The sequence below is a fragment of the Thamnophis elegans genome, chromosome 12 (assembly GCF_009769535.1).
Source record: "Thamnophis elegans isolate rThaEle1 chromosome 12, rThaEle1.pri, whole genome shotgun sequence".
Lineage (NCBI taxonomy): Eukaryota > Metazoa > Chordata > Lepidosauria > Squamata > Colubridae > Thamnophis > Thamnophis elegans.
Window position 1 is genome coordinate 58594939 of NC_045552.1, and position 24033 is coordinate 58618971.

Here is a 24033-nt window from a genome sequence, read left to right on the forward strand (position 1 = left end):
TCATCCATCCATCCACCCACTGTGGTGCATTTCCTGGCATCCTTTTCTCTCCTAGGCATATGTCATCTATCTCTACTTGTATGAGGTTTCTACATTTTGTCTCTTCGGCTCAACCCCCGCTTTCCATTTTCCCCTTTTGTTTTCTCCATTTCCTTCTAGGAAGGAAGGAAGGAAGGAAGGAAGGAAGGAAGGAAGGAAGGAATGGAAGGAGGAGGAAGGAGGGAGGGAGGAATGGAGGAAGAAAGGGAGAAGGAAAGGAGAGAAAGGGGTAAGGAAGGAAAGAAGGAAGGAAGACAGAGGGAGGGAGGGAGGGAGGGAGGCAAGCAGGCAGGCACACACAAAAAGACACACACACATATACACTCCATTGAATGTACTCCATTGTAGCATTATTCTATACAGAAGCCATAAAAAGGTTGTTGTATGCTTCTCTTCTCCCTTCATATCTACCTTTTTTCTAGTTCCAGATACTATTGCACTGCTAACCTACAATAAACTGCAAACTTCTATTATTCAAAATTCTTCTTCTTCTCCTTCTCCTCCTCCTCCTCCTCCTCCTCCTCCTCCTCCTCCTCCTCCTCCTCCTCCTCCTTCTTCTTCTTCTTCCTCTTCCTCCTCCTCCTCCTCCTCCTCCTCTCCCCCTTAGAGTTTATTTTCTAGTTTCCAATCAAATTCCCAACAGATAAAAACACTGAAAAGTTCAGACTCCAAACATTGGTGTTTTCCACCGTTCCTCAAAAGGCCTCTTGGTTTCTTAAGAGCTGCCTTCCCTGAGCCCTGCCATATGAAACAAAAATATTCCAACTAAAGCATTTGTTTATTTTGGACAGCATAATTCCTGTTTGTCCCTCGCTCTGTGTGGTGCTTATTAGCAAATCATACCAGCTTGTTTTAATATATGCTACCAACATGGCAGACAGTTCTTCTTGATTAAAATATATTAAGATCAACTGAAGCACACAGAAGCTAGAAGGAAGATGGGAGGGTTGGGGGGGGGGGATGGAAGTCTTTTTAATAACCTAATCAAGCTTGCAAAGCTTTTTATGGAGGGATAAGACCGTGAAATGTTTTAGCAAATCACCTGTTCCCCCCCCCCCATTTATTCAAATCGCTCCTGTGTCTGCCTTTGCTGAGTGTAGAAAGATCATATCACTTCCATTGTTCGTTGGATTGAACAATTCAATAGGCCTTTATGAATATTCAGTGCTATGAATCACGAAACCTTTTGGACAGTTTTGGAGTGTCGAATTCATTCGAAAACTTTTTTAAAAAAATTCACAATACCATCCATATATTTTAATGATCCAAATTAAACTCGTTTCCAATCTCTGAGAGTGAGAACAATCAACCCACGGAAGAGAAGTTGCCTTCAGAAGTTGTGGGAACTTCATCATTGAAGGCTTTCAAGAAGAGATTGGACTGCCATTGGTCAGAAATGGTGGAGGGTGGGGCAGTGGGGGGATTAAAAAAAAAATTACTACCGGTTCTGCGGGTGTGGCTTGGTGGGGTTGGCAGGGGAAGGATATTGTAAAATCCCCATTCTCTTCCCACTCCAGGGAAAGGTTACTATAAAATCCCCATTTCCTCCTGACTCCATGCATGCCACATGTTCCCCACCATGGGTTTATAAAAAGTTGTTACGTCACCCTGACAGGCAACCTCTAATTGCCCCGACATTTCACTGTTTGGTAAAAATCCAAGAAAATGACCAACGGCCCAAGCTGGGGCCAGATTGACAAGCACCAGTTCCATTCTTTGGAATAAAAGAATAGAAATGGCAAGAGACGTCATCTCTATGCAGCACAGGCGGGCGGGCGGGGGGGGGGAAGCACCTTGGAATTTTGTGATGTTTGTCGTGTGGGAAAGTTGTTTCTTTCGGTAGGCAGAGAACAGATTGCCTGGTGATATACTGCTCAAGACACTCACTTTGCAAAGAAGCCAACATCAATCAACCATCAGATTGTCCTTCTTCTCCAAAATTTCCAACAGTAAATTTTATTTGTGGGAACAGTGTTCTAAAAAATCTCTTGGGCTCTCAAAGAGAAAACAGAATCTTTCAGCCTTCCAATTTCTTGTCCCCAAGGTGCTTTTTCAAGAGGCACCTCTGTCTATATACATCTATCTATCTATCTATCTATCTATCTATCTATCTATCTATCTATCTATCTATCTATCTATCTATCTATCCATCCATCCATCCATCCATCCATCCATCCATCCATCATCTATCTATCTATCTATCTATCTATCTATCTATCTATCCATCCATCCATCCATCATCTATCTATCCATCTATCTATCTATCTATCTATCCATCATCCATCCATCCATCCATCCATCCATCCATCCATCCATCCATCCATCCATCCATCTATCTATCTATCTATCTATCTATCTATCTATCTATGTATCTATCTTTATCTTCTTGTCCATTTATCTGTCTGCCTGTCCTTCCTTCCTTTCTTCCGCCCTCCCTCCCTCCCCCCCTCTCTCTCTCCAAGCACATATTACTTTACAAGGCAAGATAGAAAGACCTGCACATGGATTAGAGAACAAACGAAAGTATACAATATCATCAAGAGACTAAAAGAATAGAAATGGAAATGGGTTGGTTGCGTAGCAAGAAGAATTGATGAGAGACAGACCAAGGCAGTCATAGAATGGATCCTACTTGACCAAAAGCATCCATGAAGAGATCCATGAAATCAACAAGATCGGCAAGTACGGCAGACCCAATTGGCAAAGGAATCTCAGGAATGTATAAGTTGAAAATGTGCAGAAGAGGCCTTCATCCTGTGTTGGGTAGACAATAGCTACACACACACAAACACATAGAGATGATAGCGATAGAGATGATAGCGATAGAGATGATAGAGATGATAGAGAGATAAATGATAGATGGATGGATGGATGGATAGAGGATGGATGGATGGATAGATAGATTAATGGATGGATGGATAGATCAATGGATGGATGGATGGATGGATGGATGGATATAGAGATAGAGATAGAGATAGAGATAGAGATAGAGATAGAGATAGAGATAGAGATAGAGATAGAGATAGAGATAGAGATAGAGATAGAGATAGAGATAGAGATAGAGATAGAGATAGAGATAGAGAGATAGAGAGATGATAGATAGATAGATAGATAGATAGATAGATAGATAGATAGATAGATAGATAGATAGATAGATAGATGTAGATCTAGAGAGATATAATTATTTCTTGCACCAACTATGTCTTGGTTGGGTTGCATTTGAAATTGAGATGTTTCACTTCTTGGTTACCAAAACCCATTTCATACAATGATGTGCAGATACATTTGGACAAATGACTTGCCCTTAGAAAGACTTAGGAATGGATGATAAGCGTCACTCTCTTCCAGCACCAACATCCGCATATGTGATCTTAAAAAAATAAGCCTTCAGAACATCAAAGGGAGACTTAGAGGATGGGAAGAGAAACTGAGAACCCCCCCAATACCTCCATGCACAATGTGAGTGGTGTGGAAAACACAAGACTTCAGGTTTCTACCCCACGTTCCTTTTTTCGGATGCCTTTCAATAGGTATGGCGAGAGCCATGAATATGCATTCAGCGCTGTGATTTTTCCACGGGGCGGTTCATGACCGAAGAGCTAAATGCGAATTTCGTTTCATCCCAGCAAGACGTCGGAGTGACTACTGGAGCAAAAAAAGAAGATTGAATCAGCAGCCGGGCAAAATGTGAGCAAACTGTGAATCCTACATGCTACGTTGCCGAACCTCTGCGGAGAGTAATTGGGTAGTGGCAAATTAGATTTTAAATGCTAGGCTTCACGTTATAAACTTGCTTTATGTTTGAGTCAGTCTAAAAGGGCGCTTGGAAAATGTTGGCCTGGGGTTGCCGGTGACTCAACAACGTTTTGTAGCATTGTGTGTGTGACTTGTCGCTGCTTTGTCGGCAGTGTTTTTGCCCTTTGATGTGAGGACGTTGCGTTGACTTTTTTCTTCTCCAAAACAAAATTCAAGGAGAGGTGGGCTCTCAATGGCTTCTCTTGCGCAGCAAACCTTTCTTTTCTTCTCATTTCTTTCTTTATTCGTGTCAGAAGTGACACAAGAAAAATAAGGCTTATCAGACAGCCTAAAATTTAAAATATAAAACACAACATTAAATGAAGATGTAATGAGCCAGAGAAACTCTGGGCTCTAAAATCACTGCAGACGGGGACGGCAGCCAAGAAAATTAAAAGAGGCTTGCTCCTGGGGAGGAAAGCCATGGCAAATCTAGACAGCAGACTAAAAGGCAGAGACCTCACCCTGCCAACAAAAGTGTGTCTAATCAAGGCTATGGATTTTCCCAGTTGCAATGGACGGCTGTGAAGGTTGGACCATAAGGAAGGCTGAGCACCAAAGAATGGAGGCCTTTGAACTCTGGTGCTGGAGAAGACTCCTGTATTGAGTCCCTTGAACTGCAAGGTGATCCAACCGGTCAGTCCTAGAGGAGATCAACCCTGACTGCTCTTTAGAAGGCCAGATCCTGAAGAGGAAACTTAAATCCATTGGCCACCTAATGAGAAGGACAGACTTCTGGGAATGATGGAGGGCAAATGAAGAAGGGGACAACAGAGAATGAGGTGGCTGGATGGAGTCACCGAAGCAGTCAGCGTGAGCTTCAATGGACTCCAGAGGATGGTAGAGGAAAGGAAGGCCTGGAGGAACATTGTCCATGAGGTCGTGATGGGTCAGACACGACTTCACAACTAACAACAACAAGCCAGAGAGGCAGCAGACTGTTGAAGAAAGGAAGAAGAAATGAAAAGCAGGACATTTAGTCCCATCCAGTCTTGGCTTCCCTAAGAGGAAGAAACTCACATTCACCCACGAGAATTTCATTGTCATTCTGTCCTTAATATGTATCTGCCTTCATGTAGATGTCTATTTGTCTTCGTTTGCATCAAGTAAAATTTTTCTTCCACCAATAGAATGAGAGCTGAAGGAAATTAAAATGAAAAAGAATATTTTTCCTCCACAATTCTAACAAATACTATTATTCAACCTCAACACACTTTGAGATTTTATATATATGAAATCTGAGGATGGCGAGTGAGACCTCGCTGAAACATTGCCAAGACAATCTCAATCTTACACGGGAAAAGACCCGTATACAACAAGACCAGCATACCTACACCCGTGAAAACACACACACACACACACACACACAGTTTTCTTGAAAATAAGACCTTCCCAGATTATAAGCCCAATTGGGTTTTTCAGCGCATGCCCTAAAATAATCCCTCCTCAAAGATATTGCAACACAGCAGCAGCCATGAGTTAATCACATTGGCCGCCTCCCACACCTGAAAAATAATAAGACTTCCCCAAAAATAAGGCCAAGCACTTATTACGGGGGTCAAAAGAAAATAAGTCTTAAACACACACAGAGAGAGACATATATATAATCCACTTAACAAAATTACTCGATTCTAATTGCTCTTACGAGCTGAGACAAAGGCACCATCTCTCCTATTAATTTTGACAAGTTATGCTTAATTGTTTTCAGTACTCTGTCACTGAGATTGTTCGTGCTTCAAAGGCCCGTGCATTGAAAGTGGCATGAAGACATTAGCTAAAGGTTACTCATTCCAACGGCTGTTTGTTCAAAATCACGTTGCGTGCAGAAGAGTCTTCCAGCCTTATGATCACAGCAAGTCGCAAGGCTTGGTCAAATTAGAAAGAAGGAAATGAATCTCCTGGATCAAGACCGCCATAAAGTTTTGACTGATGGGAAACTGAAGGAGCCTGGGGAAGGGGGGGGGATCAATTGCAAATGAAGCACTTTATCCTTCACCGACTGCTTTATTAGAGATCCATAAGAGCTAACATTTTGATGCCAGGAAAACAGAATTGCTGAAGTCAAACAGTATTATTCAAAGGAACTAATGAGAAAAGCTTCTTGGATGTATGTTATGCCTTTGGAGATAAAACCAATGGCTAATTTACCCCACTATGCTCAGTATCCTTAACCTTGTAACCAGGTTCAACTCCTTCCTCTGTTCACACACCACAAGCTGTGTCTGAGTATCTAGAAAGAGTGCAAGGAAGAGCAACAAAGATGGTTGGGGGGGATGAGCTTGCTTGTTTTCTTGCAGATGTTTCATGATCCAATTAGGTAACATCATCAAGGCTAGTTAAAACTAGCAAACCCAACTTTGATTTTCCAGCCACGGCCCAAAAGTCTTTAGCTAACCTTAAGCAGCTTCTCTGAATTCAAACACACACAAATATATATATATTTCCAGGATTGCTATGTAAACAGAATTGGACTTCTTACCTACTTCAAGATGGTGAGTAGTGACATACATGTTCTTTTGAATAGGCCTTGAAAGATTGTTTCAAGTCTCATGCCAATGGAAGAGTAGGGACTGAAAGAAGCTGTGATTGTACAAAGAAGTAAAAGAGATAAAATGATAGAAGATAGATAGATAGATAGATAGTTAGATAGATAGATAGATAGATAGATAGATAGATATGGATGGATGAAGAGAGAGAGAGAGAGAGAGAGAGAACACACACACACACACACACACACACACACACACACACACACACACACACATATATATATATATATATATATATATATATATATATATAATCGATCTATCTATCTATCTATCTATCTATCTATCTATCTATCTATCTATCTATCTATCTATCTATCTATCTATTGTCTCTCTCGTTTGGCTTATCTCTTTTCTCAGGTCCTCTTTGGCTTCACTGGAGAAGTTCCTAGCATGCTTGAAGGGACTTTTGTGATAGATAACATTAGCATAGAAGTTCTGAGGGATTCCATTTTTAAAAACACAAAGGGAGCAGAGGTGGTATTCAGCCAGTTCTGGAGAACTGGTAGCATAAATTTTGAGAAGTTTGGAGAACCAGAAAATACCACCTCTGACTGGCCCCGCCACCATCTATTTCCTGATGTCGAGCCCGAATTTGACATATGTGTAATCTGACACTCGAGTACCAGCTGATGGGCTGGGTCATTTTTTGTTGCCCTCCACAGGAGAACGGAGCTGGAAAGCAGGTTAGTGGGGTGGGGAAGGAATGGGGATTTTGCAGTATCCTTCCCCTGCCATGCCCAACAAGCCATACCCAACAAGCCATACCCAACAAGCCATGCCCAACAAGCCATGCCCAACAAGCCATGCCCAACAAGCCATACCCAACAAGCCATACCCAACAAGCCATACCCAACAAGCCATACCCAACAAGCCATGCCCAACAAGCCATACCCAACAAGCCATGCCCAACAAGCCATGCCCAACAAGCCATGCCCAACAAGCCATACCCAACAAGCCATACCCAACAAGCCATAGCCATACCCAACAAGCCATACCCAACAAGCCATACCCAACAAGCCATGCACACAGAACCGGTAGTAAAAAAATTGAATTCCACCACTGAAAGGGAAGGAAGGTATTTCTTTTAGGCAGAGATGGACCTTTGTGAAATTATGTTCCCTGAAATGTCTCTTCAGCATTTTGGAATGCCAAGGGTGAGCTTGGGATTTGAGAATTTGAACAGCCATTGCAATAGACTTTAGAGTATTATGACTGAGCCATCACTGCTTGACAGGACAGTAAGCTGTCCATCTTTAGAGGCAGAAGTTCCTGGCGGAGTCCTAGACCCACAGCCATCTCTATTGCTCTTCTGTATGCATTGCAGGGCAGCTTATCTCTTCAAATCTTGAGACGGAGGACACGGACATGGGGAAAGGAGGGAGTTAGATTCACCTTTGGGATTTCCAGGTGACAGAAATCCAGATAAGCTTTCAAGTGAGTTTGATCTGCCAACCAGTTAAGCTCCAAGCCCATCACTTTATCCCTGTGATGATTTCAGGGACATGAATCTTCAAATAAATCTGTCCAATGCTTCCCTCCATCGTGTACAGCAGAAGCTCTGAGCAAACCAACTGAACAAAAACATTGCGAGGAAGGCTCTGAAAAAAACAGTCCAGGGAGTGTAAACAAAATTAGGAGAGGAAGGGAGGGAAGAAAGAAGGAAGACAAGAGAAGGAAAGGAAGGAGGGAAGGGAGGGAGGATGAGAGAAGGAAAGGATGGAGGGATAGATGGATGGATGGATAGATTGGGGGCAGGAAGGAAAGAAAGAAGGAAGGAAAGAAGGACGATGAGAGAAAGGAAGGAAGGAGTGAAGGAAGGGAGGGAGGGAGGATGAGAGGAGGGAGGGAGGAAAGAGGGGGAGGAAGGAAGGAAGATGAGAGAAAGGAAGATGGATGGATAGATGAGGGAGGGAGGGAGGGAAGGAAGGAAGGAGGGAAGGAAGGAAGGAGGGAAGGAAGGAAGTGTCTATTTGGAGCTATTTAGTGTTGGTTGAAAAGCTGCAAACTTTTGCCTCTGGAAAAAAACTGCTCACTTCTTTCCAACGTCAAGTGTTCCTTTCACAATGAGTTCAAATGTTCAAGCTGAAGCCCAGGTAGAATAAGGAACATGCTGAGCAGATCTATTCATCTAGTAAAACCAAGTGAAATTCTAACCTGGGAGGGAAGGTGCTTAACGTTACACATCGCATAACAGCTTTTGCAAAGTATCATAGGCTGCATTTTGCCTAATCAACATCAGAATACACAGACAGGGAACACAGAAGCACGTAGGGAGAAAGACAGACTTTTAACTCAGCGTAAAATAAAGGAGAAGACACATAGGAAAATGTAAAAAAAATCCTACTTATTGTATATCTAGATTAAAATAGTCAGTTAGCTATGGAAATAGCTATGGAAAGAATGCATTACCGTTATTATTGGCAATGTCAATCTTAAAACTGCCCCAATGGTTGTTGTAGGACTGTAGTTGGCAACATTGCAGCATCATGTCCCATGTTCTACCTCTTTGGCACACATGTTAAAATTATACACAAAAACAAATAGAAAGCGCTTTGAACAGGACAGTGTGTCCATGTTCTTCCTTGTTACGACTCACTCTGCAGATTGTACTGGCCTATAGTCATTACACAGGGGACACATGGCTCAGTGGCTAAGATGCTGAGCTTGTCCATCAGAAAGGTCGGCAGTTTGGCAGTTCGAATCCCTAGCGCCGTGTAACAGAGTGATCTTCCGTGACTTGTCCCAGCTTCTGCCAACCTAGCAGTTCGAAAGCAGGTAAAAAATGCCATGACCCGTCAAAACCGCGGAGGACAAAATCGCGCTCGACGAAAGCGCGCATGTGACATCATCACAGCGGGACGAAAAAAATTAAAAATTGAAATAAAATTAAAATTAAAGCAAGCCGATTCACATAAAGGTAAGGGTTAGGTTTAGGATTAGGGTTAGGGTTAGGTTAAGGGTTAGGGTTAGGTTTAGAGCGTTAGGGTTACGTTTAGCGTTAGGTTAAGGGTTAGCGTTAGGTTTAGCGTTACGTTAACGGTTAGGTTTAGGGTTAGATTTAGGGTTAGGTTTAGGGTTAGGTTTGGGGGGGTTAGGGTAAGGTTTTCGCTTTATTTTTACATTTTTCTATCACAGCGCGATGTTTTCGTCGCGCTGTGATGACGTCAAATGCGCGCTTTCGTCAAGCGCGATTTTGTCCTCCGCGGTTTTGTGGTGGAACCAAAAATGCAAGTAGAAAAATAGGAACCACCTTTGGTAGGAAGGTAACAGCATTCTGTGTGCCTTTGGTATTGAGTCATGCTGGCCACATGATCACGGAGACGTCTTCGGACAGTGCTGGCTCTTCGGCTTTGAAACAGAGATGAGCACCGCCCCCTAGAGTCGGGAACGACTAGCACATATGTGCAAGAGGAACTTTTACCTTTTTATATCATCACAACTTGCACATTAAAATAAAAATACTCCAAAGGTCCAATAATGAACTGTCATTCTGTAATGGAATATGCCATTTCGGAATGACACAGCCGATTCCCAACCGCGCTTGAAAATCCTCTCCTTCGAAAGCAATTATTTAGCTCTGCTCCCTCCTCTAAGCCACTTCATCGTTCTTGCTTATATTCCCTCCCATTTTTTTTTTTATTGGCAGCCAGGGCTGGTTTGCCGCTTTGTCGGTGTTTAAGATCTGTTCATCTTATTTTAATGATGGATTTTGGCGGTCACCCATGGGGCCACAAAAGCATTTCCTCAGCAGCTTGGATACCAAGGATATAAGTGCTGCTGCAAATGGCTTCCCTCGTTAGATCCCTCAAAATTTTACGATCGGGGGCTGAACAGGTAAGGGATAACAGGTGTGAAGAGCCAGAAGACCCAGGAAATCCAGGCAGTTCAAATGGGTATAAAGATTTATTGCAAGCGTAACCTCTCAACAAGAATCTGTACTACTATCAGTCAAAGCAAATTGGTGGTAGATAACTCAAGATTGTGATGCATTTGACCCAGAGGTGGGTTCCTACCAGTTCGCACCTATTTGGTAGAACTGGTTCGTCAAATCTACCGAACCGGTTAGAAGAGGTTCCACCAGTGGACCCGGAAAGCAGGCCACACCTACACAAGAGGCTCCAAACATTTTTGAAACCCACCACTGGTCCTTGGAGATGATTATTCTACACTATCATGCTCCTATTTATAAAACTCAGTGCCTCTGTGAAAGGTAAGGATGACTACTGCGTTTGTGGTGCAATCAGAACATTGCGTGTGTGGAAGTTGTTTCAACGCAAACCAAAGATGCCTTAAAAAAAACAAGTTTACATCCTATTCTTATGCATGCCAGTGCTGTGTGTGAGGTAATTTAAGGTGGTTCTGACAAGTGTCGTCGGCATCTTCATAACCGGTCACATGGGCAGCAAGCCACTCCCATCCAGTCACATGGGTGGCAAGCCACTCCCACAAGGGAGGCCACACCCACAGAATAGGTTCGAATAATTTTTGAAACCCACCACTGATTTGACACCTCCTTCAGTTCAGCCTGGTCATCAAGTCTGAGTATGTGAGGTGTGTCAGGCTTCCAAGAAATACATCCATAGCAAACAGAACTCCAAGGCATGTAGATTCCTCAAACAACAGTTTTATTGAAGATATCCTATTGGCACCGGCTGGTGAAAACCCACTCGAAAGGTTCCCACGGTTTTCACCTAATTAAAAAACTTTTTCCCTTTCCACAATCAGTCACACGGTCCAATCACCTGGTTGCCTGGTAACTTCACTCCTCCTCTCTCTCTGGACACCTGTGGGAATGTCCTTGGTTCCCAGGAGAAAGTATTTTGTTTTGGCTGCAAAAACCCCAGCTATCTCTATTCCTCTCGCCCTCCCTATCCCTCAGCTCCAGTGGGGCAATGCTGACGTTTCGTTACTCACCCAAGTAATTTCTTCAGTCAAAATGAAAACTTCGGGTAGGCAGAGAGTTGGAGTAACTGGAAAGAACCAACTCTTGCCATACTGCAGAGGTGATTTCTCCCCAAAATGAAAAGCAAGATGATTGGATCTCCACTTACATGAGAGCATTGGTGTTTCTTTTACCTGTCTATTGCAATTCATTTCTATTGTGGCCATCTGCTAATTGTACATGTGTCAAACTTGAAGTGAACCTGGCTGAGGACATCTTGGAGGCTTCAGGATTGCCACACAACAGTAGGAGGGGGGAAATAATTAGATGGGGTTTTGTAGTCAAAACAATACTGTTTTCTTGTGGGAACCAAGGACCCTCCGAAAGGTGGCTGGCCAGAGGAGGAGCCAAGTAACCAAGCAACCAGAAGAAGAAATTGGATAGCCATTTGGCCAGAATGATAGGGCCTCCTGTTTGAGCAGGAGGTTGGACTAGAAGACCTCCAAGGTCCCTTCCAACTCCGTTATTCTATTCTATCTAGAGAATGGGCCACCTTCTTTGGGAAGCACTGCAGTTCAAAGATCATTACCAACATCGGCATGTTCAAGGTTTCACCATCATCGCAGCTCCTCTAGAGAATCGATAGCTTCCCATTATTATTTGTTCCGATAGTCATCAAACACACACACACACACACACACACACCTCTCAGGGGTATGGCAGATGGTACGCTGAGAGTCAAAATGGATATTTGCTTGGTGGCCATTAAAAAAAATAATGCCACAGGAGCTGCTGACGCCAACAGAAATGCTAATAAGAGGAGGATTAGTAATTGTTGCAATGGAGCCCGAGACCAGTCGAGGGCATTCCTTTCCCCGCCACAACACCCATCTTATCTCTTACAACAGTGACCTGCTTAGATAATAAGTAAGCCTTAAGTAAGTAATATTGACACCTCCATCCATCACCGATGAAGCTCAACCATTAGTCAGAGGGGACCGATCAAGTAGGAAAAAGACCAATCCATCATCTCTTTCCAGTCAGGGAACGTAGCCAAGATTCAAGAATGGAAAAGAAAAGAGAAGGATTCGCCTCCTTCTAAAAGCGTATTCCTTGCTAATTCTTCGGACACGGTTGCCACCGCATGGGAGACAGTCCCTTACAAAGGTCGAGATCTCTCTCAGTTTTGCTTTGTCCCTTATTCATATCTGCAGTGTTGTCTTGTAAATTATTTATTTATTCAATGTATAGGGTCTCAGCAAATGGCTCTCTCAGGCCTGGAAGCCATCTTCTTTTGAATTGGGCCTTCCGCCCTGCCCCATATAATGCTGTGGGAAACCGGGAGGGGGGATTATATGGAGTGTGGGAGAGATATAGTCAAAATAACGTTCCTTTCTCAGAGAGTCAAAGACATCTTGCCCTGCACCTGGAGTGGTGTGACTGGGAGGCATCTCCAGTTGGGACGGTGCTTGTGTCAGCGTTCCAAGTATCATGTAGAATTAAATCAGAGTCCAAGGCAAAACGATCCTTAAAGTTCCAATTTAATAAACCAGACCTCTTAGCACATCTGTGTTAATCCCAATTCTAAAGAACTTCCTGGGATTCCACCCAGTTAAAAGTTCATGATCTTGTCCCCACATCCACAAATCCATCACATGGTCCAATCTTCTTCTTCCACGCTGGAATCTCTACCCAGCTGCTTCCGGTCAGGTGTAAAAGTGCGGAGACAAAAGATGATCTTGGTCTTCTAGTAAAGAATGACAACAACACATTCCACAATCCTACTCCTTTCTATTCCCCCCTCCCATCGACTATACTAATGAAACAGCATAATGAAATAAGAGAAAGTGTGGCAGGCCAAAAATTCTAAAAGGGATATAAGTGCAGGGCTGACAGCTTGACTGGACCATGTGATGGACATGTCAGATTCGGGGATTTCCCAGATGGGCCAATATAACGTCTCTAATAAATGGAACTTTGTGGAAACTTGAACCTTGGCGGGAAAGAAAAAGAAGTTAGGAGAAAGGGGGAGAAGAAGAAAAAGAATTGAAAGTGGAATTTTTGAGAGCCAAAGAGAAAATGGCTAAAAGGGGAAGAAAGGGAAAAAGAGTCTCATTAGTAGACTAAAGTGAATAGTAGTAAGATTGTTATGGTTATATTACTAATTAAGAAATAAAGAAATGATAGTATATTGTTAAATGTAGAAAAAAAACCCTGAAAGGATATACAGTGTTTGTGGCAAAGTATATCAATGGAGAAAATAAGAAATAAAAATTTGGTGAAACTGTTTATGTATTAAGAAAAAATAATTATAAAGATGGAAAATAATGGAAGAGAATAATTTGGCTGACAGTGAAAACAAGACTATGATGTAAAATGGACTATGTAAATGAGAGGAGGTAAAAGGGAAAAAAACAGACGACGTTTGTTCCTATAATATGTATAATTTGTAATATTTTTTAAAAAAAATAAAACTTGAATTGGAAAAAGAAAAAAGCCTCAGAGTTTTCTTTCGTTGAAGGTGTTTGGAACTTTGAGAGTCTCCCTATTTCCCTATTCACATTTTGGATCGATAGGCTCAAAATACGTAACCCAGTTTAAAATATATAGGCAAGAAGGCAGCGGTAAATTGAATTCGGGCCTTTGCTACCTAATATTTTCACCCACCTCCCCAAAGAGATGGATGAGGAATTCATTCCTTCAGAATTTTGTATTTATAAACCAATTTTCGACGTCCCAAGGGGAATACTTCTCAACGTTTCGCAACGTGGCTGACAGCTCCCTCACCTTCCTTCCCAAAACTAAATTAGGAGAAACACAATTTATAATGGGGGGAGGGGGGGAAAGAGAAAATTAGTTGCAAGACACGTGCAGGGTGAAAAGTATGCTCATTAGGAAAATAATGCATAAGAAGGAGCATATTTTCCCTCCCCGCAGATATTTTTGGAAAGATATATGTACTGATGTAAAAGTAGGTCAAACAGAAATCACAGGTCATAAAGTAAGAAATCCAATGGAAATAAAATATTAGTTTAGGTATTTATGGTCCCGGCCCAATAAAACCAACACACAATACTTAACAAGGATAAAGAAAATCAAAACTGAACCCATTCGTAATGAGAAGGACATCCCAACAGATTCCCACAATCAGAGCTATTGCTAGGAATATGTGTTGTGGCCCAACGGAAACCAGCAGAGCTGGCAGCAGAGTCGGACAGTGAAGAGGTTGGGGAGGAGCATGGGACAGTCCTGGGGGCTGAGGAAGGCTCAGGTGAGGGCTCTGCGTCGGAAGCAGAGAGGGAGCTAGACAGCAGTGAGGCAGAGGAACAGCTGGAGCCTGTTCCCAGTGTGTGCATGCGCAGAGCTGCAAGAAGACAAGAACAACTAAGGAAGCAGGGTTGACTTGGGAGTAAAGCCACAGGTGGACAGTGATTGGCCCCTCCAATAGGAAACGAAAGAGGAGCGAATGGGGAGGGGGCTTTTGCATATTCTCCAAAGCACCTGAGGGCAGGACAAGAAGCAATGGGTGGAAACTAATCAAGGAGAGAAGCAACCTAGAACTAAGGATAAATTTCCTGACAGTGAGAACAATGAATCAGTGGGACAACTTATCTCTAGAAGTTGTGAATGCTCCAACACTGGAGGTTTTTAAGAAGATGTTGAATAACCATCTGCCTGAAGTGGTGTAGAGTTTCCTGCCTAAGTAGGGGATTGGACTAGAAGACCTCCAAGGTCCCTTCCAACTCTGCTATTGTATTCTATTCTATCTAGAGAATGGGCCACCTTCTTTGGGAAGCACTGCAATTCAAAGATCATTACCAACATTGGCATTTTCAAGGTTTCACCATCATCGCCGCTCCACTAGAGAATTGATAGCTCGAAACTGCTTTTCCTTCTAAGTGAGGGATTCATGGATTAGAATGCCACTCCATGTAGAGAGAAATGGAGAAGGAGATGGGAAAATGAAGAGGGAGATGGAGATGAGATGAGATGGAGATGGAGAAGAAGATGGAAAGATGGAGATGGAGATGGGAAATGGAGAGGAGAGGAGATGGAGAAGGAGATGGGAAAATGAAGAGGGAGATGGAGATGGAGATGAAATGAGATGAAGATGGAGAAGGGGATGGAAAGATGGAGATGGAGATGGAAGGAGAGTAGAGGAGATGGAGAAGATGGGAAAATGAAGAGGGAGATGAAATGAGATGAAGAAGATGGAAAGATGGAGATGGAGAGGAGAGAAGAGGAGATGGAGATGGAAAGATGGAAAAATGAAAGATGGAGATGGAAAGATGAAGATGAAAATAGAGATGGACAAGGAGATAGCGATGAGATGGACATGGAGATAGGAGATGGAGAAAGAAACACACACACACACACACACACACACACATTCAACTTTCCATGCAGAAAATTGCTATAATAACTAAACTAAACTAAACTAAACTCTTTCTTAATGTGTTAGCTTTCAATTGCCTGGTCCAAATGGATCCTTTGCTCATCTTCATATTTATGTCTTCAAGTCAAAGTGCTTATAAAAACATCTCCCAACAGCACCAACTGAGAGAGGCGATCAAAAACCTGAGTTCAGAGATCAGAAAGCCCAACTTAGAAATCAGTGCTGAGCTTTTACATACAAAAAGCCCAGAAATTCTGTCCAGGCTTGTTTTAAATGTGGGATTATAGAAATGATAAAATAAGTAAACCCTCTGGGGACCTCAAGTGACAAGTGTACATGAATTAGACCCAAGATAGCAACTGTTTGGCATTGTCTTCTGAGATTTTTTTTTTTAAATCTTAGTCTACCCAAAAGAAATTCCAATTAAGTTTTCAAATCGAGGGTGGTGAACTGGGCAGAGGAAACAGTGAGCTGTAGCTTTGGCTTCCACTCAAGGCCTCAAGAGACAACGATCAACTTAGCAGGAAGCCCATAAATCTATGCAATCCTGATAGTTTCTTTTAAGCAAGGAGAGAACTAGGGAAAAGATTTGTGCTTAGTCTGAAGGCTAGAAAAGCTAAGGAAATGGATATTGGCTGTTTAAAATTTTATTAAAAGAATGTAGGTGTTACCTTTCACCAAATAGGTTTATCATAAATGTAGTTTTATCCTACATGATTTTGGGCTGTTATCTTGAGAAATGTCATGGATACCATGGAGAAATGAGAAGATAGGGCAGAATTTTTCAAAGCTTTCCCAAAAGATAGAACATTGGGGTGGGGGACCCTAAAAATAAGAGCTGTTTAGTAATGAATCAGACTCCTTCTTCACTAGAATTGCCCATTTCTTGCGTGGGACAGGGGGTTGGACTAGAAGATGCCCCAAATCCTTCCCAACCAATATATGAAATGTATCCTATAAAAGAGTGGCTCAGTGGAGAAGACGCTGAGCTTGTTGATCAGAGAGGCCGGCAGTTGGACGGTTCGAATCCCTAGCGCCGCGTAATGGAGTGAGCTCCCGTGACTTGTCCCAGCTTCTGCCAACCTAGCAGTTCGAAAGCATGTAAAAAATGCAAGTAGAAAAATAGGGACCCCCTTTGGTGGGAAAATTATAGTGCTCCGTGTGCCTTCAGCATTTAGTCATGCCAGCCACATGACCACAGAGACGTCTTCGGACAGCGCTGGCTCTTCGGCTTTGAAACGTAGATGAGCACCGCCCCCTAGAGTCAGGAACGACTAGCACCTTTAGCCTTTACCTTTAATTCTCTCTTGGCCAAACAAAAGAAAACAGTGATAGCTTGCACATTGAATTGAGCTTGCTATCTATAGTTCAAAGTGTGCCCCACACACCCTTCTATCAAAATGACTGACCTTCATTGACTGCCGATATTGATCACATACCTGATATTCTGACTGGATTCATTGAGGTCAACCATTGGCATGAATTCTCCTGAATGGCATAGAGATATATTTGATATATCTAACAAGGCCCCCCCTTTTTTTGTTTTTCAGTAAGAGGGGAAAGTCTTTTCACCTCTTGTCTTTCAGGCTATGATGAACGGCAGAGGGGAGGATGACACATCAACAGAGCAAGGAAAAGGTGAGTCATGTTGGGACAATTTTAATAGGCGAGGAAAAACTCACCCTGTACTGCAAGTACTGAGTCCAGGAGCCACTTTGGATGGAGACCAAGGACAAGAGGATGTTTCCAAAAATCTCATCATTCAAAAGTGTCACCAAGTAGACTTCAACATCCTGAATTACATGGTGTTATTTGAGATGTATGTAGACAGGTTGGAAGAGACCCAAAACACAGCAACGTTATTGAATGAAAAGCAATGTACGAAAACACAGAGAAACATCCGTTTCCATGTTTCTCATAGCCGCGTAATTGGGCCTAGGACAACTCATCATGGCCATCTCGCCACATCCAATTCTCCACGGCCAACTTGCCATGATCAGCTTGCCATGGCCATCTCACCATTCTAACTAGCCATGGACAACTTGCCATGGACAACTCACCACAACCAACTCACCAGCCGAGGTGGCGCAGTGGTTAGGGTGCAGTACTGCAGGCCACTTCAGCTGACTGTTATCTGCAGTTCAGCGGTTCAAATCTCACCGGCTCAAGGTTGACTCAGCCTTCCATCCTTCCGAGGTGGGTGAAATGAGGACCCAGACTGTGGGGGCAATATGCTGACTCTGTAAACCGCTTAGAGAGGACTGAAAGCCCTATGAAGCGGTATATAAGTCTAACTGCTATTGCTATTGCTACCATGGTCAACTTGCCATGTCCAATTCACCATCCCAACTAGCCATGGCCAATATGCCCTAGCCAACTCACTATGGCCAACTTGCATGACCAAATGGTCACATAGCCAACTGAATTATCCTGTGTTAAATTGTCCCATGACAAGTTGTCTTGTGGCAAGTTAGCTGCAACAAATTTTCCCATGGCCAGTTGGCCCATTCTGGACATAATCAATTTGCTTGGACTTGTAGAAATACAAAGATTGATCTGATGGGAAGAGATGTTTACACAATACACGGATTTATGCCACCTAACTCTCTTTTATACCCAACTTTTCTTTTGTACCAAGGCACACCAGGACTAACCTGCAAGAAATTTCTCTGCTGATGTCAAGGACTGACAGTCGTATTTCCTTCACGTGAGTTATGGTTGCCTTCCTAAGACAGACTTTCTAACAAGAATACCTTTAATCTATCAGATGCTCCACATTGTCACAAAGCATCCTATATCACCCCTTCTTTCCACCTGGCAGGGAGGGGAATTAAACCTAAAATAAAAGACCAGAAGAGGCAAATGACAAATTCAAAGGTCCATGGTCACCTGGCTCCTTTTTGGGGAATATTATCAAGGAGATTTGGAGGGGGGGTCAATAATTCAGTAGAAAAAACAACGGAAGGGATCAATTTTTAGGAATGTCTCTTCCACGCCAAGAGATGTGTGGCAGCCGATGACAATGGCGAAAACTCTTTGCAAAGAGACCCACTCCAATCAATCTCCCTTAAAGCCCGGCACGCAGACAGAAGCACAATGTTCTAACTTAGTGTCCTTATCTTCCCTTCCGGTGACCTGAAAATCCCATCTGTCTCGAGAGAAGTGTCTCCTCCCTACGCTCTCATTCCCCACTTCTTCCTCCACAACCTCCTCCTCTTCACAGGGCGGCTACTTCTTGAATCTTGAGGCTCTGTTGCCTTTTTTTTTTTTACTTCTCCAGCAGGATGCAGTGAACGTTCAGATCTGAGACAGACACAGTGGGGCTGAATCCACACCAACGGCAACTAGGAGCTGCCTGCCTGCCTGCCTGCCTGCCTGCCTGCCTGCCTGCTTTCCTTCCTTCCTTCCTTCCTCCCTCTTTCTGCCTGCCTGCCTGCCTGCCTGCCTGCTTTCCTTCCTTCCTTCCTTCCTTCCTTCCTCCCTCCCTCCCTCTTTCTGCCTGCCTGCCTGCCTCTTCCGGCCTTCCTTCTTGCCTTCCTACTTTCCTGCCTGCCTTCCCTCTCCCTCCTTCCTTTCTGCCTCCCCCTTCCTTCCTTCCTTCCTTCCTCCCTCCCTCCCTCTTTCTGCCTGCCTCCCTGCCTGCTTTCCTGCCTGCCTTCCTTCCTTCCTTCCTTCCTTTCCTTCCTTCCTTCCTCCCTCTTCCTGCCTGCCTGCCTGCCTGCCTCTTCTGGCCTTCCTTCTTGCCTTCCTGCTTTCCTGCCTGCCTTCCTCTCTCCCTCCTTCCTTTCTGCCTCCCTTCCTGCCTGCCTTCCTGTTTTCCTGCCTTCTGCTCTCCCTCCTTCCTTCCTGCCTCCTCCTTCCTTCCTTCCTTCCTTCCTTCCTTCCTTCCTTTCTTCCCTCCAAATCCCTAGTCACAGAGCTGAAAATAGATACAGAATTTTCATAAGTATAATCTTTATTGTCATTGTACTTAAATACAACAAAATTGGTTCTTTCCTATTTCTACCAAAAGTACAGATATTCTCCCTCCCCCCCCCCATTCATTCATTCTCTCTCTCTCTCTCTCTCTCTCTCTCTCTCTCTCCCTCCCTCCCTCTCTCTTACACATACACACTTCTGCCTTGCTCTTATTTGTTATATTTATATTTCATCTTTCTGTCTGTAATGCTCAGGAGGGCTGAAGATGAAATACAATAAACATGAATGTAGTGAAACAAAAGATCAATATTACAATAAACCTAATAAGAAAATCACAGTGAAAGCAATTATAAAAATCAACAAAGAGCAATTAAAAAGAAGATAACGACAGACAGTTAGAAAAATACATTCAGTTCCAGATCAGTAGAGCAAAGCAACTTAGTTCAATAAACCAAATTCGTTTTTATTATATTTTTTCCTCTCTCTTTTAAATCATAACTGATGGTAATTGATGTTATGAAGCTGGGCTTTTGAAGGAACTGCAAAGCTTGAGCCAAGAAGAATCTTTGTTGGAGTTTTCACACCAGATATTGTTGTCCCAAATGGAAGACCTTCCATGCCATCAATGAAGCTGGTTAAGGCATTGCTCAGGCGGGAGGGGAGGAGGGAGGAAGAGGGAGGGAGGGAGAAAAAAAAGAGAAGGAAATAAAGGAGGAAGGAAGGAGAGCAGGGAAGGAGGGAGAGGAGGAAGGGAGAGAGGGAGGAAAAAGAGGAGGAAATAAAAAGAGGAGGAAGGAAGGAGAGTAGGGAGGGACAGAGGAAAAAGAGAAGTAAAAGGGGAAGGAAGGAAGGAAGGAAGGAAGGAAGGAAGGAAGGAGAGGAGGAAAGGAAGGAGGGAGGGAGAAAAAGGGAGGGAGGGAGGAAGGAGAGGTGAAAGGAAAAAGAGAGAAGTAAAAGGAGGAGAAAGGGAGAAGGGAGGGACAGAGGAAAAAAGAGAAGGAAGGGGAAGGAAGGTGGGGAGGGGAGGGAGGAAAGAGAAGGAAGGAAGGAAGGAAGGAAGGAAGGAAGGAAAGAAAGAAAGAAAGAAAGAAAGAAAGAAAGAAAGAAAGAAAGAAGACAGGCATTTAGATTCACATTTGGTATTCCCCCTTGGAGAGCAAAGGAGTTGTATTTATTGACTCAAGCCACAGATTCTGTCTAAAGATGCTGGCGTTTGACTGAGGCTGCCTTACAGGAAGAGAAGGGAGCTCTTCCCCTACGGAAAGGCACATTTCCCTCTTCCGACTTCACTGGATGTTTCTCTCTGTGCCAGTTTCTTAACCCACTTCTTGCCCACTTCCCAGCCACCCACACGGAGCCCACTGTGGAAATGCGAAAGAAAAGAACCTTCCCGCAATCTTCTGCTTTAATTGGTCCACTGATGGCTCTTGAACCATTGGGGAATTTTTCATTAAAATTGTGCGAGGCTGAGGGGGAGAAAAATCCCACCGTAAATTGAGTCTCTCCCCCCCGCCCACAAAAAAAAAATCCAATTTCTGCCTCCATTCACGGAGCTTATGGGCCTAATTAGAGATTTATTAAACTTTCTCACTTCTGCGTGAAAATGTCTCATATATTCCAGGATGCATTTGGGAGCATTTTGTCTTTTGAAGAAGCAGTTATAAAAGAGAGAGAGAGAGAGAAAGAGAGAGGGAGAGAGAGGGAGGGAGATCTAATATTTTTTCTCTACTATCCCCAAAGTCAACTTATCCTATCTGGGATTCCCGTTTCCCTTTCCATGGACTTCACCTACATGAGCCCCAAAGGGGTTGCGAGGAGGAGGAATCCAATGCAGATGGGACGAGTGGGTGGAATTGGTTTTTGCTTTTTATTTTAATATCCTACTGGAAAAGTCTCCCACGATTCAAGCTTGGTTCTCGGTGTCCCAAAAGTGCTTTTTCAACGTCTTCCTTGAAGACATTTCGCGTCTCATCCAAGGAGATTCTTCAGTTCCATTTTGCTTAATTTTCCTTGAAGGCGTTTTGCTTCTCATCTAAGCTTCTTCAGCTCTGTTTTCTTTTCCCTCGAAGGCGTTTCGCTTCTCATCCAAGGAGATTCTTCAATTCTGTTTTTCCTTGAAGGTGTTTCACTTCTCATCCAAGGAGATTCTTCACTTTTATTTTGTTCTTTTTCCCTTGAAGATGTTTCGCTTCTCATCCAAGAAGCTTCTCCAGTTCTGCTCAAGAAGGGAAGAAGCTTGGATTTGGATTTGGATTGGATTTATTACATTTATATGCCGCCCTTTTCCCCAAAGGGGGCTCAGGGTGGCTCACAATTCAGTCTGGGAAAGAGGTACAGACAGGGGATAAAAAGACGGACATAACCATACATAATTTAAAAACACACAACAATCATACCATTCGAGACGGGGGCAACGGCTCTTTAGCCCCAGGCCTGTCGGAACAGCCAGGTTTTAAGGGCTTTGCGGAAGGCCTGGAGGGTGGTGAGGGTTCGAATCTCCACGGGGAGTTCGTTCCAGAGGGTCGGAGCAGCCACAGAGAAGGCCCTCCTCCGGGTAGTAGCCAGTTGACACTGGCCGGCTGATGGGATTCGGAGGAGGCCTAGTCTGTGGGATCTAATCGGTCTGGTGGAGGTAATTCTTGGAATGAGGAGCTTCTTGGAATGAGAAGCGAAATGTCTTTGAGGAAAAACAAAGGAAGTCCAGTTGCCTTTTGAAAAAGCACCTTGGGGAGAACCATGACCTGGATGGTTGAAAAACCTCCATAGACTTTGCATGGATAAAAACAACTTCACACCATTCAACATCCACACTAAGGAAGACGGTGTTTTTCACCTCCAGCAGAACCGCAGAGGATGGCAGTCTTAGAAGTCTGTTTACCTTTTGTTTTAGTTTTGTTTTTTAAAAAAAAAGATATTTTAGTCTTGTCATGCTCTGCAGTTAATACTGTTATAGTTCCTGCCCATTAAGCTACAACTGACGTCCCAAGGAATTTCTGCCCTCTCATTAAAGAGCTGCTCGTCAACTCCTTTAATGAACAAAAAATAGTGACTCTGCAGCGGCCTCAGTTTGTGGCAAGGATAAATGTTGATAATTAAGGCAATCCGTGCATTATATCTGAAATTAAGCAAACAAGGATTATCTGTCCGCGTGAAGTAAACAAGCATTTAATCATCTGACATGCCTCCTCCTACGTGCATCTTTTAGAACAATTGCATATTTCCTGCATTTTCTTTCAATTACATTCTGGTGCAGAATTTCTGAACTGAGGGCCTCCAAAATGCATGATTTATTTCATCCCCTTATGAGAGTTGAAGCCCAACATATCTGGAGTACACGAGATTGGACTGCAACTGTTCTAGGATACTCCTCCTCCTCCTCCTCCTCCTCCATCCAATCCTCCTCCTCCTCCTCCTCTCTCTCTCTCTCTCCTTCTCCTTCCTCTCCCTCTCCTTCTCCCCTCCTCTCTCCTTCTCCTTCTTCTCCTCTTCTTCCTCCTCCCGTCCTCCTCCTATAACTCCTCCTCCTCCTCTCTCTCTCTCCTTCTTCCTCTCCCTCTCCCCTCCTCCTCTCCTTCTCCTCCTCTTTCTCCCATTGTCCTCCTCTTCCTCCTCCCGTCCTCCTCCTATACCTCCTCCTCCTCCTCTCTCTCTCTCCTTCTTTCTCTCCCTCTCCCCTCCTCCTCTCCTTCTTCTCCTTCTCCTCCTCCTCCTCCTCCTCTTTTCTTTTCCTTCTCCTCCCTTCCTCTTCCTCTTCCCCTTCTCCTCCTCCCCTCCTCCCCCTCTCTCTCCTTCTCCCCTTCCCTCTCCTTCTCCTTCCTCTCCTTTTCCTCCTTCTCCTCCTCCCCTCCTCCTCCTCTCTTCTCCCGCTCCTCCTCCCTCTTCTTCTCCTTCCCCTTCTCCTCCTCCCCTCTTCCTCCTCCTCCTCTTTCTCCTTCTCCCCCTCTTCCTCTCTCCTACTCCTTCTCCTTTTTCTCCTTCTGTTATTCAACCAACATGAAACTGAAATCTGAGGTACTACCAACTCACAAAACAAAAGTTAATCCACACACATGAAGAATCTTCCTTTCTCGGTTCTCCTTTTCACCTTCTAGATACAAAGCCACCTAGACCAGATGTATGTTATAAATGATTGCAAGAGGAGGAGGGGGGGGATCTGCTTTTTAGTTGCTAGACTAATTTTGAGAAGCCGTGTAAATATTTTGTTAAAAAAAATGTTCAGTATGAATAAATATATATTATTTAAAATCAAAGATGAAGACAAGAGTGCTTTCCACAGATTTCCTTTTAATCTGCTTAACTTTAATCAGGAAGGAAGGTGCGAACGTTCAGTTTTTAAACATTCAAAACCTGTCAGTATACTGTGCATTTTCATCTAGGGGAATATTGTATTTTTAAGTCACATTCAGAGAAATATGCAAAGAAGAATTCAGTGCAAAGGGATTTTCTTACGA